Source organism: Grampus griseus (assembly GCF_964374135.1).
Source record: "Grampus griseus genome assembly, chromosome: 14".
In the NCBI taxonomy this organism is placed as follows: domain Eukaryota; kingdom Metazoa; phylum Chordata; class Mammalia; order Artiodactyla; family Delphinidae; genus Grampus; species Grampus griseus.
Window position 1 is genome coordinate 7456982 of NC_139008.1, and position 17422 is coordinate 7474403.

Consider the following 17422-nt stretch of genomic DNA (forward strand, 5'->3'; position numbering starts at 1 on the left):
CAGAACGTCAAAGTAGTGCTGAGCGTAAATAATATTTCTAAATAGCTGTGACAACTGTAACGTGAACTCTGTGAGTTCTGGAGGGAACAAAGATACAGGTACTTCTACTTCTGCATCGTTCACGTTGCTGTTAGGACGGTCACCATGGAAAGAAATGCCAAATTTCAGTTAGAAATTGGTGAAAATAAAGATGTAATTCTAGGGGCTTCCCTGGTGGTACAGGGGTTAAGAATCCACCTGCCAATGCAGGGGACACGAGTTCGAGTCCTGGTCCGGGAAGATCCCACATACCGTGTAGCAACTAAGCCCATGCACCACAACTACTGAGCCTGTGCTCTAGGGCCCGCGAGCCACAACTACTGAGCCCACGTGCCGCAACTACTGAAGCCCACCTGCCTACAGCCCGTGCTGCACAACAAGGGAAGCCACTGCCATGAGAAGCCTGCACACCACAACAAAGGGTAGCCCCCGCTCATTGCAACTAGAGAAAGCCCGCACGCAGCAACAAAGACCCAACGCAGCCAAAAATAAATAAATAAATTTTATTTAAAAAAAATATATAATTCTATTTCCCATCACAGTTCATACAGTCCTGATTTCTATCCTTGGACCCTGGCTAAGAACCTGTGCTCCAGAGTCAGGGTTCCTTGAGGGCCGGGATCGTCTGCATTTCCAGGACATTGAGTCGTGCCTGGTTTGGACCATGCACACGAGCTGAATCTAGCAAACAGCAGGTTTGTTGAATGAGTGAGTGAGCGAGTGAGTGAATTAAGTGAAGGAAGGCATGGCAGGGGGCCAGGCCCCACTCTTCCCCAGGCTCTGGTCCTCCACCTGTACTGGTTTAATGGTGTGAACGTGACGTGGCTTAGCCCGGCTCTGTGATGGAAGGCGTATGCTGGCTGTCCGGTGAGACACCCTCTCTGAATCAGTGCTTGTCACTTTCTGCCCCAAACTGGCTGTGATTCATCTTATCTCTGGGGGAGGGGAGCTGTAATCATCACACCCCAGCTTCCCCCCTGCTTCTAAACCTTCCTCCTGGCAAGTGCAGCCTGAAGGAGCTGCCACGGTTGGAGAAATTAATTGACCTGATACTATTCTGGCCCATAGAAAAAAGACTTCGAGGGTTATCTTAAAGAGGCATTACACTATCCGCTGAGAATGTCAGGCTATCAGGGAGCTGCCTGGGAAGAGGAACCATCACCCCCAGCTGTCACTGGCGCGCAGTGCAGGGTTGTAACGTTATCCAAGCTCTGGCAGTTCGGGGCTTTGCAAAGCACGTGGCCTCAATTTCCCTTTCTTCCCAAGAGAGGCTGTCCAGCTCTCCAAGTTTCCAGGGGACTTCTGGCGGTGGGGTTTGGCGCAAGGGCACAGCCATGCACTGTGGACAGCCCAGGGTGCTGTGCACCCCATCCAGACGCTCTGGGCCCGGAGCCTTCAAAGACCCCCTGCAGAAACCAGAAAGTGGCTCAGCGTTCCTCCATGTGACCTGGCCTGTAGCAGCCCCATGTCTGGGGGCAACATTGACGTTACACTTGCCAAGATCATTTGCTACCGTCTGGAGTGGAGCAAGGTCTCAATGCAGCTGACTCCTGGACCAGGGGGCTGTGGCCAGGGCCATGGGGCTGAGGGCAGGCCACGTCCAGCAGAAGCCATCAGGTCTTAGGAGCAAAGAGTGGCTTCGGCCATTGGCCTCCATCGGGGGGAGGAACGTGCACCTGCCAGGCACCCAAGGTAGCATGGCCTCGTCAGAGCAAGATGTCCCCGAGGGGCGGATGCTTGCGGCTCACAGCATGCTCTGTGGCGGGCTGCAAAACTTGTGTCATCCTTAGCCTTTATTTTTTTTTACTTCCTCTGGGTCTAGTTTGTTACCAAAATGGGTCTGCAGCATTTAGGAAGCAAAGTAGGACCTTGCCTGTATGGCTGCTGGTGGGCAAGGCAGGCGATCGCTCTGCACTCCCAGTGTTTGGAGCTGAGACCTGTGGCTAGGGCGGCAGGAAGTTCATCCTATTTTGTGTTCATCTCATTTTGTCTGTCCTGGGCTGAGCGCCTTGCGTGCCAGGAACTGGCCTCAGCCCTTTAAAGGCATTTAATCTTCACTGAATCCCTGCAACTACCATGAGAGGCTGGCGTCATTTGGTAGCCAAGGAAACTCATCTCTCAAGGCTGAGAGAAGTTGAATAGTTTGCCTGAACTCCAGCGCATAAGTGCCAGGGTCGGGACTTGAACTTATAACCTATAATGATCTATGGCCCCAAGAAGTAAGGCAATAAGTGGAAAATTAGGGAAATAAGACCCAGTCTTTGTCCCAGAGGAGCTCATGCCAGTCAGCAAGGGGACAGACGTAGAGACAGATAAACTGGACACAACCTCATATGTACCATAACAGAGGAGGACACAGGCTGTGGGCACTCAGGGGCGGGGCAGCCAGCTCCCCCAGGGGCAGGGCTTCTTCGAGGAGGCGTACCTGGAAAGACGAGGAGGAATTGGCCAGGTGAGATGTGTTGGGAAAGCCCTCCTGGTGGGGGGACAGCAAATGCAAAACCATGGAGGCAGATTCAGCGAGAAATGAGTGGTTCTTTGTAAGCTCTGGAGCATGGGTGTGTGGGGTGCATGGCTGCCCACGGTGATGCCGCCTGGCCAGGCGGACTTGAACTTGGTCCCGTCGGCGACGGGGAGCCATTCAAGGCTGGTGAGCGGGGAAGCGAGGAGAACTCAGACCCACGTTTCGGAAAGAAGTCTGTGGAGTTCCAGGAGGAGGATTCCGGATCGGGGAGGGAATTCAGGGACAGTGGTGGTCACTGCTCTGCTGTTTCCCTCACTCACCACGTCCATTTGAGAAGAGCTATGTGGACTGGTGGAAGGAGGTTTCTGGTCCAGGAATTTCCCCAAACTAAAGCCCTTAGCTCGCCTTATAGGAAAACTAAGCCCAAGGGCGCCTCCTGTGCTAGGTTGATTGGTGCTTCCCTGGGCATCCTGCCCCGGGGGCCATCAAAGTCACATCAGAGTGATTGAGAGAGGAAATCCAGCTGTGAGAAACGGGCACGGGCTCGGGAGCTCCAGGTTCTCACGTTGGCTCTGAGCTCCCTGGTGGGTCTTGCAGCATCCCACGCCGCTAAACCTCGTTTCTCTATCTGCAGCATGCGTGGTGTCCTCAAGATGCCACCCACCCCTGAGTTACTTCATGACGCTGGTTTGAGGTCAGGAAGGGCTCTTGGAGACTAGCGAACAGTAGTGTGTTTTCCTTGACACGTTTGTCACCAGCTTTCGCGAAATCCCAGTGGACGTGTTCCCAAGGCGAAGGCTATTGTCTTTTGGAGACACAGACTGGAGACGGATTCTTTGGGGTTTGTAAACTCGAGGGAGACAGAGAGGCCGTGCAGTGGCTCCCCGCACGCGGCACCCCCGAGAATCTGGTCTCCATTGAACGCTCGCAGGCATGGGTGTAAGCTGATCTGCGCACAGCAACAGCGCATTAATGAAAGTTTTGACAGAGAGATTTCATTTTGGAACGCACATTCCCTGAAGGGTTTGTAATAATTGCGCTTGAAATGGAGCCATGGGTCTCAATGCTTTCCAGATTGGGGGAGCAGAGGTATGCTTCTTTCTGGGAAGGTCGGGCTGGTGGGGGGAGGCCCTCAGCCCCTCTCTCCGCATGGGTGCAGGGCCACAGGCTGACCCCAAGACCTTGCGTCTCCAGCTGTGGTCTCCATGTCCTCGCATCCTGCAAGGTGGGTGTTAGGACTCAGTTTACAGTGAGCAATGGTGGTAATGGAGCTTGCTGGGGTCTGAGTCATAGACTGAGTGGGGACAGACTGGGGTCTCCTGCCTCCCCCCAGGCCCCTTGCTTCTTGCCCCAGAAATGCTTCGGGAAACGTCCGCCTCCCAGAGTCCCACCCCTGTGTGATCTGTTCTCAGGTGTTTGGGACCCTTCTGCAACTTGGCTTCTGCCCACCCTGGGGGGCAGCCACGGAACAGGGCAACTTCTGGCATCTGCCTCCCTCCCCCACCTCTCAGCCCCCCTTGCCCCCTCCATCTCAGCCCCACTGACCCCCTGGTTGTACCTCAACACCAGAAGCCCACGTCCACCCCAGGGCCTTTGCACTTACGGTTTCTTCCAGCTGGAACACTCTCCTATCAAGCTATCTAAGCAGAGTGGCCCCTGGCCCACTTTACCTATTCCTTTACTCTGCTTTATTTCTCCCCATGACATGTATCACCCACAACCTATGAGTGCCACATAATTGACTATTAATTAATTAATTAATTAATAATTATCATGCTAATTATCTTTCTGCACTGGAATGTTGGTCATGCCTCTAAGGATGCTGGGAAACAAGCAAAGGACATGCCCTTCCATGGGGCAGATGCCTTTATCCCAGAAGGTGTGTGAGAAGCAGGACTTGTGGATGTGGGCAGGAAGCACCTTGATCATCGTCTCCCACACTCCCTTTAAAATGTATTCAAGGTGGGAGTTCTGCCCTGGCTCTTGAGCTACTCAGAGTGGAGTGGGCATTCTCACTTTCTCTGCCTCATCGCTATGCCCCCATCTCTCTCAGCACTGTTTCCGGCCTCTCCAGGGTTGAAGCAGGGGTGTGGGGTGGAGGCGAGGCCAGAAGGGCAGGAGAGTGGCTACTTGTGAATTGCTCATAAATGGCTTCTCTGCGTGGGGCTTCCATGCTTAGAGCTGCCTTCTTTTTGGAGGGGCACCCCTCGCTTCTCCATCCCAATCACCTGGGCAAATGCACTCTCTTCTGTCAGTTGCTTCTGCCCTTTTCAATGGCCGGGAATCCAGAGGCCATCTCTGACTTCCGTTGAGGTCTGTTCATCTGCGATGGACAGGAGTTAAGATGATGCCCAGGCAGGCTGATCGTACAATTCTTGTTGGTACTGCCAAAGCAGCCAGCCTGCCAGCCTCTCATCCTCTAGATTTCCAGGGCCAGGGCCACCTGACAGCCTCAGTATCCTGTAATTACAAGGAACTCCCCTTAAGCTCTCCAAGTGGCCGGACCAGCTGTCCCATTGAAGCCCGCTCACCAGACTTGAGGTGAGAGGCCAGCACTTTGGGGTCCCTCAGCACGCCCCATCCTGTCCAAATAAAACTTCAGAAATCCTCTCAACTCTTGGATACTTTGATGGGAGCGAGCTAAGAGGTTTTCCGTCACCTGCTTTGAACTTCCTACATGACGGTTTGTTTCTAAATTCACTTTGGTATTTGACAGCTTAGTGCTTTAGTGGAAACTTCCAGTGGGAACGTCCTGATTCATCGTGGAAACAATACCACAGTTAGTGAACGCTTTCTTGCTGCCAGCGTTCTCTCACTGAATCCTCCCAACGACGCCATGAAGCAGGCTATATTATATTATTTTATTTTATTTCATATCATCACATTAATATATGTGTAATTATATAACATAACAATATATATTATTATATATTATTACGATTGTTATCCCCATTTACAGATGACAAAACTGAGGCTCAGAGAGATTGGGTAACCTGTCAAAGGTCACACAGCCAGCAAGAGGCTGGCCACTGCCAGGACTTTGTTTACCCACTGGGCTTTGCTGCCTTGATCCAGGCATAAGGGCCAGAACGAGATTTGCCTTTTTCCAGAGTTCACGTGCAGGAAATGTCCCTGCCCATGGGGGCAAAGGCAGCCTCGAGACGCTAACACAGGCTGAACTGCTGATCTGCACCTTGCTGGAAGGAGCAGGGCTGTTCTTGCAAACCACTCCCTTTCCTCCTGAATCTCTGAGGATCTCAGGCCTCTGCTGGGAGTTGGTGTGTTTAGGAGGGTGTGTAAAAATGCCCAGCTGGGGGCTCTCTTTCCACTGGCTGCCATGCCCAGGGCTTGGGTACCGGAGGCCCCAGGAAGCACATAGAAAGGTAGCCCGGTGGGCATGGAACTGGGCCTGGTGGGCTGGTGGTATCTCTTCCAGATCATGGTGAGGCCCAAGGAGAATGCCGCTGTGCCTGGCCTTGTGCAGGGACCCCTGATCTGGGGAGGAAGGGGGTCTTTTGACAGCAAATCCTATATCACAGACTTCCAGGGTGATCCTCTGTAAGTCACACTCATCTTTAGTGTCCTTTGTGTAAGCCGACCATCTCCTCACAATGGTCCAGCAGCATCGGCTCCAGGATGAAGCCAGGCCTCTGGGGCGGGGCCGTCCGCTTCATTAGAACCAGATTCTCACTGCAAGGCTCAGGAGTTGGGCCTCATATCCGGAGGTGTTTTATTTTTATTCTTATTAAAAAGAAAATTGCCCTGATCATTTAAACAAGGCCGTTAAATATGTAGGGACCTGCCAACTGAAATAAGCCTGAAGGATTAGGGAGGAAGTGGGATGGTGGCCGTGAGAGCTGCTGGCTGGCAGACCTGCACACACCCTCACTGCTGGCCCTGCTGCAGCTCCCACTGCCACCCCGTTGGGTCTGGAGGTGGTGGCGGCGGTGGGGTGAGGCCAGGAGGGGCTGTGAGCTCAGAGGTGACATCCCTTGGAGACGGCCTGTCTCTTCACACCCCAAAACCTTCTACTCTTTCTTCCAGATCCACTGGGCACCTCCTCCAGGATGCCTACCTGGGTCTCTCCAGGTGGCAGCCAGGCTCTCTCTAGGAGTTGCCCTCTTTTCAGCTCTTGTCACTCTCTGCCTGTTGTTTCTGCCCCAGGTCTTGATCCCCCGCTCAGCCACACGCTCCATTTTGGCAAGATGGTCGTGGGGTTTGTCCCCACCGTGCCCAGCACACACCCTGGTCTATATTGGTGCTCAGATTCTAGGTGTGTGTGTGCCTAAGCCTGGTGTGTACGTGCCCCTCGTGTGCAAGCCTGGGCTGTGTGCTTGGGATGCGTGTGAACGTAGGATGTGTGTGTGTAGGACTCTGTGTGTGCATAAGTGCTTGTATGTGAGCTGTGTGTACACGGCTCTGCAGTCTCAGTTCAAACAGCTCTCCAGAAAAATACACGTGGGCCGGATTATCCCTGAAAAGCCTTAGAGGTCATTTGGTCCAACCCCCTTTTTGTTCAAATGGAGAAACCGAGGTTCAGAGGGGTATTGGGCATTCCATACCTACGGGCCCCGACTCTGAAACTCCTTCAAAGCTAGAGGTGGAGACTTCTGAAGAACTAGTGGCTGCCAGGAAGGAGACGGGGCTTGGGTGGGAGTTGGGCTGGAGCCCCACCGTCCTCAGGGACGCGTGAACAGGGCCTGGCAGCTGCAACCTTGGAGGTGGCTTGGCCAGGAACCCCCTTCCCTGGCCCCACGTGAGTGGGCGGCTCAGCCCATGGGCGCCTCAGCCCATGCGTTCTTGGGGGATCAATCCTCCCCTCGGCATGCCCACCAAGTGGCTGTCCACCCTCTTCCTGGCTACTTCCAAGGATGGACACTCCCTCCTGGGGAAGCCACTGCTCTCTGCAGGGAGCATCTCCTCTGAGGGGACTGGGGCCCTGCGAGGTGTCTTCACGCTCACTCTGGTTGTCCCCAGCGCTCATCTGCTGGCGCAGGCCACCTCCTCCTCCCCAGGGTGAACTGGCCCAGTACCTTCTGTGGCTCCCCAGGACCCCGCCTGCCTGCTCTCCCAGAACCACCCCAGTTTGCCCATAACCCCCGAAGAATCGAGCCTGGGCTACATGTACTGGGTCCCTCCTGTCACACACCTTTTTCATTATTTCTTCTCTCGTCAGTGATAGGACTTCATGGCAGGACCCAGGTCTAGGGTTCTAGGTGCAGAGACTCTGCGGGGCTCCCTTTCTCCTTTGCTCCTGTAGTGCTTTCCTTCCTGTGGCGCTGAGGATGCAGGGCACTGGTGGCGGCACAGCTGTCACCGCCCTGTCACCCTGTCCCTGGTTCTTTGTGTCTCAGAAACCGTGGCTGGAAAATAAGGCATGAGCCAGTGCTCCTTAAACTACCTCATTGCTCATGACTCGCCTGGGGTCTCGGTAAAATGCAGATTTGGGCCGGGCAGGTCTGGGGCCTCACCTGAGAGCCTGCATTTCTAACAGCTCCCGGGAGATGCGATGCTGCTGGTCTGTGGACCCCACCTGGAGTAGCAAAGGTGCTGATGAAACACAGAGCCCACAGAAGGAGCCTCAAGGCCAGACGTGGGGGCTCTTCGTCTTTCAGCCTGAAATCGTGGGCACTGGGCAGGTTGGAGAGCAAAGGGGTGTGCGTGGCAGGTGTTACTCTTGTCCATAGAGAGTTCTTCGCCTCAGCCTTCTTTTGGGTTATTGAATACAGCTCCGGAACTGTCATAGAAACACGTTTGGGCTACTGTGGGTACGCCCCTTCCTGCTTTACAGTTGTTCAGCCTTTACAGTGACTTCTGGGAAGAAGGGGTGTGTAAGGCACCAGCTGACCCTTTCTCTCAGCAGCGGGCTCAGGACAAGGGAGGTGGCCTTGACCTGAACCCTCATGTCCATCTGGCTCCTACGGACCCCAGCTTCTCAGCCCCCCTGGGTTTACTGCCTCGCGTGAGCCAGTGCCCCCTCTTTGCCTCAAGGTGACCCCTCCTCACGCTTCGGGATTTAGGGGTCCAGGCTGTGTCCCCCCATATGCAATTCCCAATGCAGGCGGTTTCCACCCAGCTCCTCTTCAGGCCCAAGGCTCCAGCATTTCTGTCTGCCCAGGTGGCACCAAAGCTGAGCACTGATGTGTGATTCAGAGAACATCTCCCTCTGCTGCCTCGTAGGTCCTCTTTCCCAGGCCCCGGGAGGCCATCGGGGTGGAGAGGGTTTTTATGAGGTTTTTTTTATTACACACACAAGGCCCCCGAGCTCAGAGGAGCTCAGTGACTTGCCCAGAGTCCCCGGCCACCAAGTGTCACAGCCTGGGCTCTTGATTATTGTTCAGATTCTCTGACTCCAGCAAGGACTCGGGCCACTGTCAGCCCCGCCCACAGTGTGTGTGTGCGCACGCGCGCGTGTGTGCTTGTGTATCTAGTCACGTATGTGGATGGGCCTGAGTGGGCCTGGATGTGGCCATGCGTGTGAGTCCCGTGTGTGTGCATGTGTGTGCATGTCTGTACACAGCACATGTGTGACATTGTCCCTCCCCTGCCGTTCAGAAATGGCACTGGTGGTGCTGGGGGACTGGGATGACCATGGGAAACCACGAACTGCAATATTTGCTTTTCATTTTGACATCAGTGGCAAGTGCAGCTCCCTTGGAACCAGGCGCCCGGAGGTTCTGGTAAGTTGGGACAGGGCATCCGTAGAACAAAAGGAAGATGCACAGATAGGAAGGGCAGGATCTGTGACTGGGGCTCACCCTCACGGCCTGAGCCTCCCAGGTGGTGTGTGACAGCCCAGGGAGCAAGGGCTCTGTGCCTCCGATCCTTGGAAGTGTTCTAGAATCCGTAGAGATTTGTCATTTCACAGAGAAGCAAATGCAACCTTCGTGCCCCCCCACCCCGCCCCTGAAAGGAGTCTTTTGTGAGGTGGCTGCTGGTCCCCCACTGTTCTGTAGAGTCTGATGGATCCGGGATCACCACAGGGTGCCTCAGCACTGCACTGTGACACTCCCTGTGCGACGCTGTACCAGGTGCTTTACGTAAACTAGATCCCACTACAGCCCAAGGAAGTGGGTCCTATTATTATCTCTCTTTTGCTCATGAGGAAACTGAGGCTCAGAGAAGTTAAGCAACCTGCCGGGAGTCACACAGCTAAATAGAGGTGAGGCCAATCTTCAGACTCAGGTCCTAACCACTGGGCTCCACTGCCTCCTGATACTTCTGCGTGCTGCGCACGAATCAGGCGACTTTGGGCAAGTAACAAGACTGTAAAACAGGGGTCCCCACGAGGAGGGAATGACAGAACGTGAGGAAAGCAGGCCTGGCACATCATAGGTGCTCAAGAGGTGCCCTGCCCTCCTCTGCCTGTTCCCTCTGGACGCACCCATGGAGGGAGCGGTGGAGTGAGCTGTTAGCAGAATGGGCTCTTGTCCGCCTGAGCCTGCCCCAGATGGACACCAGACCTGCAGGTGGAGGCTGCAGAGCGGGATGTTGGGCGAAGGGTTCAGGAGACTTGTCCCTGCTCCCCAGACATCTAAAGTGCTGTCATGGGTGGGGAAGGAGGACCAGCAAGCACGCCTGGGACCAAGGGACAGAGAGGGAGAGACGACCCCCTGGCAGGTTCCCAGAGAGGCAGTGGACTTCTTGTTGGTGGGGGGACATTGAGGCGAAGAGTCACGTGGCACACTGGGGTGGGCTTGATCGCGTTTAAGTCACCTTCCGACTCTACTTAATTGCAAGGACCCCACAAGATCCAGTTGGCACTGGGGCCACTCCACCAGCCCTGCTCCACCGTCCCGCCTCCCCCCCGCCTCCAGCCGAGAGAAACCAGAGAATGTCAGAGGTGGAAGTCACCTTTTGACATCTAGGTCAAACACCTTCTCTTATAGATGGGGAAACCGAGGCCTAGCAGCCCAGAGACGAACAGACGTCTGCCCAGGATAACACAGCGTTGTCACAGGCTAGACCTTCGGTCTGCTGATCGCCTGCTGGAGTGCTCTGCCCTCCCCAACTTGTTCCACTTCTGAGGTCCCTAAGACAGGAGAAACCAGACCCGGGGCTGTCCTCCCACCCCGCAAGCCACAGCCCTTGATTTCTCCCACTCTGTCTTCCCCCATCCCCTCCACCAGGCTTGAGAAAGCCTTGATTTTATAAAGGGAAAGGATACAGTAAAAGCCAACCCGTTCAGAGCCTTGAGGACAAATAGTTGAGAGTCACCAATTACCTGATCCTCAAAGACATGCCTTCAACTTGCTTCCTGCTCGTCTCGGTTATGCGGCCCGGCGGCCTCCCGGGATCCCGGCTGTGACAGCCATATTGCACACACATGTTCTCTAATAAGCTGATGCCGAAAACCGCATTAAAATGAGCCGAGGAGAGGGAGTCACTTTGTAACATGCTTTATTTTATTTTATTTTTGACTTGGAAAGAAGCATGTCTTGGCTGCTAATCAAAGAGCTGGTGGGGGCCTCTTAGCAGAAACCAAACCCACCCCAGGCCAGACCTGCCCGCCCAGCCCCCATGGACAGCGACGGCGGCTCCGGCTCAAGGGAGCCAAGAAGGGGATCCCAGACCTTGGGTGGGCCACGCGGCTTGTCCAGACGTTGGAGGTGGGCCCTCGGTGCCAGCCTGCGTCTGCCGCATCCAGGCTGTGGGACGCCGGATCTCTTTGTTCTTTTTGGTTCAGCTGCAGTGTTCTGGGGTGTCAGGGCTCCGTTTGTTCCCAGCAACACGGACTCCTTATTAGTAAGGGGGCTCTGCGGCCCCCATGGAGAGAGTATGTTTAAGGATCTTCTTGGCACGGGAGGGGGACAGTGACTCAGTGACAGTGGAAGTATATCCTGGCTTCACCTCGGCTTGCTCTGAGACCGCAGAAAGATCCCACTCCCTCCCAGGTTTCCCATGACAGCTCTGCAGGATGTTAGGATCAGATGGGATTCCCAGCCAGAGTGCTAGCCTCTCGAATTGATGGGTCACGCGCTGAGATTCATTCCTTTACGTCCAACCACCCTCTGATGTCCTTCTTAGATTCCAAAGGTCCCCTCACCCCCTACACGCCCCAAAGCCAACTCATCATCACTCCCTAGAACCACTTCGGGTTCTCCTTGCTTAGGGATGAGTGTTACTCTAGCGGCTGTTGAGTCCAGAAACCTCAAAGCCCCAACGCTTTCCTTTCCTTTGCAACCCCAGTTCCAGGGATCCCTAAGTCCTGTGGGTTCACAGCCTTTGAACCCATCCTCTCTCCTCTGGCCCCTGGTTAGACCCCGCCCACCTATCACCTGGACCGCCCCAGCAGCCTCCAGTCCAAGATGCAAATTAAACATTCCCTTTCCCTCTTTGAGACCCTTCTGGATATAAGCCAAACAGCATCACCACTAGTGCATACAGTGTCTTTGTGCAGATTGGGAAAAGGTGCTTCTTCCTCAAGGCACTTGACTGCCATCTGCTGGAAAATGGTTGTAATAAATATACGGATCTCTGATGGCCGGGCGGTGATGGCGCCCCCTAGGGTTGTGCATGCGCAGTGGCCCGAATCCAGACATCTCCTGAGGGCCCTCATATCTCCAGCCCCTTTTACCCGCTCACATCTTACCCTCCAAGGATATTGAGCTGTCTCTGCTCCAAACGCATGATGGTTAAGGATGATTTGGGGGACAGAATCCCAGCTCTACCACATGCCGGCTGTCAAGTTCCTTACCTTCTGGGTGCAATGAGTTTCCTCATCTGTAGAATAGGGATGAGAATAAGACCCTCCTCACTGGGTTTTTGTGAGGATTAAATGAGTTAATATTTGTAAAATGTTTAAAAGAGGGTTTAGTGGGGAATTCCCTGGTAGTCCAGTGGTTAGGGCTCTGTGCTTCCACTGCAGGGGGGATCCCGCATGCTGCGTGGTGCAGCCCCCCAAAATAATAAATAAAATAAAATAAAATAGGGCTTGGTGCATTGAAATGCTATATTAGTATCTTTTATTATATTATTATCATCATCATCATCATCTCACATCTCGGTCCTTTGCATATATTCCTTCTGCTGAGAACGGCCTCTCTCCCACACCACTCTGCCCTTCTTTGGTCAGCTACTCATACTTCAGGACTTAGAAAGCCTTTCCTGACCAAGGCCAGGCAGGTCCCCTCCCTTCCTCCTCCAGGCTCCCCCAGCCCCTGGGTGACCCTCAGGCATAGCCCTTGTTCCTTAGATGTCCCTGGGCTGTGAGCTCCTTGCCAGCAGGAAAGAGGTTTTATTAGGGTGTGAATGTTCAGGCCCCAGCCCAATGCTGGCCTCAGAATAGGACCTTCCCAAAGCTTGTCTTGAAAATCACCTCAACTCATTTCGAGCATTTTGCTGTTTCATACTGGTTTTAAGTGAAGTAGCCGTCACGCAGGATCTCAGTTCAAAATGGTAAAATAAATATTCCTTCGTCGATATTGTTTACGGAGTAACTAAGCCCTCTTACAAAAGGAAGCTGAAGGGGAAAATGAATAATAACAATGCACATTAATTGCCCACTATGGTGAGCACCTCCTGTGCCCTTCCTCAAGAATTTTTACAAGAACAAAAGCAACCCTACCCATAGTCCTGTTGCAGGAAAGAAAAGCGGGGCCAGAGAGGACGGTCCTGTCCCAGGTCTCAGGCGAGTCCCTGGGACGGCCGCCGAGTGTGGGTTCTTGGCTTCGCACAGGAAAGAATTCAGGAGCGAGCCATAATAAAGAGAAAGGAGGTTTATTCTGGGAGATACACACTCCACAGACAGAGTGTGGGCCATCTCAGAAGGCAAGAGAGGCACCAAGGTATGAGGTGGTCAGTTTTTATAGGGGTGGGTAATTTCATAGGCTAATGAGTGGTAGGAGTATTCCAGCTATTTTTGGGGAAGGGGTGGGGATTTCCAGGAATTGGGCCACTTCCCACTTTTTGACCTTTGTGGTCGGCCTTGGAACTGTCATGGCGCCTGCAGGTGTGTATTTAGCTTGCTGATGTGTTACAACAAGCGTATAATGAGGCTCAGGTTCTAGTGGAAGTCAACTTGTCCGCCATCTTGGACCTTGTAGGTGTTAATCAGTTTATGCTGTGTCCTTGGGCTATGTCATTCTTTCAAAGGTTGTGCGCTGCCCCCTTCCCATCTCAGTCCCATTTTACAGACGAGAACACTGAGACCCTGGAGATGAAGTAACGTGCTCAATACCTGTCGACTAGTAAGGGGTGGATCCAGGATTGGAGCCTAGGTCTGACTGATTGCAGGGCTGGAGGGAGAGGTGGAGAAGCCTGATGGTCTGCAGGCTGCTGACTTCTGCCCTGAGGTGGGGGGGGGGGGGCAGGGCCTGGAGCCCCAGGGACTGAGAAAGGGACATGCTAAGGAGGTGCAGAGGGAAGGGCGGTACCCAGGACTTTGCCCTCTGAGTCTGTCTTGGCATCATGACCACTCTGTGGGAGCCATGTGATTGTATGCTGGGAGACAGGAAGTGAAATTGACATCGGGCATCACAGCAGCCTGGGGATCAGAAGCCTGGGCTCACATCCCAGCTCTGTCACCCGCTGTGGCCCTGGAGAGTCGCTCACCAGACTGAGCCACAGCTTCATCTTGCAAACATCGCATCTGCCTGGGGCTTGCGTGCAGGCAGCTGATAAGAAAGGCTGTGTAAATCGGTCCGGAAGAGAAGCATTGCCTGGCGGCCAGGAATTCTCTAGTGAGGTTCGCAATTATCTGAAAGGAGATGGGAGTCTGGGCCTGAGGGATTTACATCAGCAGCGCTTTTTCAGATCAGCATCCTTTCCCGCTGGGGCGTGACTTTGCCCGTCATTCTTGGGGTGGGGCCCGTACACCAGAGCAGAGCCTAAGAGGTCAGGCTGGTTGTGTCCTTCAGTGGCTTAGCTCAGGGCACTCGGCTCAACCCCGTGGGGCGGTTGGAGACAACTTACTGGATCAGGCGCCTGAGATGGGATGGGGGTCTTGTCCAGCCTAGGGAAGCATATTCTATAGTTTCTACTAGATTTTCAGGTTTATTTATTTTAAAAATAATTTATTGAGGTAAATTTCGCATAACATAAATCTAACCATTTTAAAGTGAACAGTTCAGTGGCATTTGGCACAGTCACTATACTGTATAGCTACCATCTCTCTCTGGTTCCAAAATGTTTCCATAACTCCAAAGTAAAACCCCTTAACCAATTACTTCCCACCTCACACTGCCCCCACCCCCGCCGCCCCGCACCTGCCCCTGTCAACCACCAATCTACATTCTGTCTCTGGATGTATCTATTCTGACATTTCATATAAATAGAATCACACAATGCGTGACCTTTTGTATCTGGCTCCTTTCGCTTCTCATAATGTTTTGGAGGCTCCTCTACATTGTAAGCATGTACCAGTACTTCATTCCTTTTCGTGGCTGAATAGTATTCCATAATTTGTTTATCCATTCATCTATTGATGGGCATTTGGGCTATTTCCACCTTTTGGAAATAGTGCTGTTGTGAACAGTTAGCCTCTATGTACGCATGGTTGTTTGAGGACCTGTTTTCAGTTCTTGGCATGTACCTAAGGTCTAAGGGTAGAATTGCTAACGTTACCGAGTCCAAGCTCGCTCTGCTCGCCGGACGACAGGCCAGTGAGTCGGAAACACGGTGCTGAGGCAAGGAATACGACTTTATTCAGAAAGCCCGTAGACTGAGAAGATGGCAGACTAGTGCCTCTGAAAAACCATCTTAACTGGGTCTGGGTGCCAGTCTCTTTTATAGATCAGAGAGGGAGAGGCGGTGAGGAAGTAATAAGTAAAAGGGCCATCAGTCTTGCAAAACGTCTCCTGGAATGACCAGCCTCCCTGAGGGGATGTGTTAGTTTCTTTTTTCTTGCAGCCATTCACAGGTGGCCAGGGTTCCTTGAGGCAGGCCATTAGGTATGATTACAATAACAAAAGCCACGAAAAGCAAAGGTTAAAGTCAAAGAAACAGATCCAAAGTGGAGTCGATTTAGCTCTTGCCTGTGACAATTCCCCACTGTCAATGTCCATTCCACAGTCTTGTGGGACAAGGGGTGACAACGTTCTAACAGCTCCGTCCGACGGATCTTTCTGGGAGGGTCCACCACCGGTGTCAGTGTTCCAACTGTTGAGACTTGTCTTTCGTTCCGCTTTGGAAGTGTCTGCTTTACACCTGCAGACTTAAAAATATTCACAACCTAAAAGTTGAGAGTTATCAGGAATTTTGAGGACTTTAAGCCCAGGAGGCCACATCTCAACTTAAGGGATTTGGTGTTTTCCTATGTATGGAAAGAGGCAAGAGTCTGGGCTTACTGAAATCATTTCTTTGATATGCACCTCAGCTATCTGGGGCCTGTATCCTGTATCCTCATATCCTGAGTTTCCTCAGGGCTCGCCACAGGGAGTGGCTGCAGTCTGATGGCTGCTACGCGGAAGGTATTCTCCTTCCTGAGTTTCCTCAGGGTTCACCGGCTCACATTGGAGGGCTGCAATCGCCAATGACTGATCCTCTCCTCTTGGTCAGGAATTTGACCAATGTTTGGGAGACATTTCACAATCAAATTTTGTCCCGCGGTGCTGGAAGGCTCATCCCAGGTCAGACGAAAATTCTTGATGTGTCACTCCAGGTGCTAATTTTCGGATTAGGCCCTATTGATAATTAAAGATTCTCTGGATCCCCTAATTATGATCCAGGAGACATTTTCCCTCGTTGCTTCTTCCCATACCTAGAATCACATTATTACAATTATTTTATGCTATAAAGTGATATATTACCTTAAGATGTTTAGCCATACAAGTTTTGTGGGAGGCCCGGTTACACACTGGGTACTGCAAGAGACAACAATCTTATAAAATAGACAGGATATAAGTAATGCAGCTAGTAACATTGACAGAGACATAGTGCAGCAGGGAGACAAAGCACAAACAATTTGGAAACGAAGAACAAATCAAAACAATGATTAGCATAATATCAAGTCCACAGGAGAGCCAGCTGGAGACCACAAATTCTGGCAGGATCAGGTAGAGAGAGAAAGATAAACATTTTGTCTTTGTTTACATACTTTACCAACTTGTGTAGGTCATAGCATAAGAGAAAAGGTTTTTCCGCAAAACAAAGATTAAAGCCAGTATATTTCCCAAAGTCATAAAGTTATAAATCATATTTACCAATTCATTCAGTCCCATGTAATTAATTCCCATTGATCGGGATAAAATAATCGGGTTTCCCATTAGTTCTGTCAGTCGTTACCCAGCCCACTGATATTATCTAAAAGCTATCAGAAACTTACGTTTGTTAAAAAGTTCCTTTTTAATCGGTCTTTCTTGAAAATCTTCATGTTGTAAAAGCGTCAGGACAAAACTTAAAATAGCATGGTTAAAGATTTGAGTACAACGCAATTAGCAGGAAACTTGGATATAACATTTTAGAATAACTAGTATTATGATTGATAACATATCAGGACATATCAGATGTTAGGGATTCCATGTGAATTTTGGAATATCTATATAAATGACATTTATCCATACACTGTAACCTAAGGTTCATCTCCAATCACTTGACAATGTTTTTGAAGTACTTTAACATACCAAATAAACTTAGTTTGACATTTTTCTCTGAGATGTCTCAGAGATGTTCTTTCGAAGTATCCCAGAGTCAGCTGGAGGCTAAAAAGCTTTTAGTCAGATTTTGATATTTGGGAAGTTTGTTAAAAATATCAAAAAGGTTTTAACACAGCAGGATAGAATTAGGGGTGGGGGGGCAAAAAAAAAAGAAAAAAGAAACACAACAGGATCGTAGGTCACTGTGAAACAGTATTTATTCATTTAACCAAAGTCACAAAACGATTAAAAGAATACAAATACAGAGCATCTATTATCAAAAGGAGCACGTCTTGGGCTTCCCTGGTGGCGCAGTGGTGAGTGTCCGCCTGCCGATGCAGGGGAC

General features: G+C 51.8%; 1 protein-coding gene across 2 annotated transcripts in view; it reads left to right on the forward strand.

The window, feature by feature from the left end:
• COL26A1 (collagen type XXVI alpha 1 chain) overlaps nucleotides 1–17422 on the forward strand; it is a gene marked incomplete at both ends in the record, with an annotated part of 174186 nt that overhangs the window by 106473 nt on the left and 50291 nt on the right. The window lies entirely within an intron of this gene.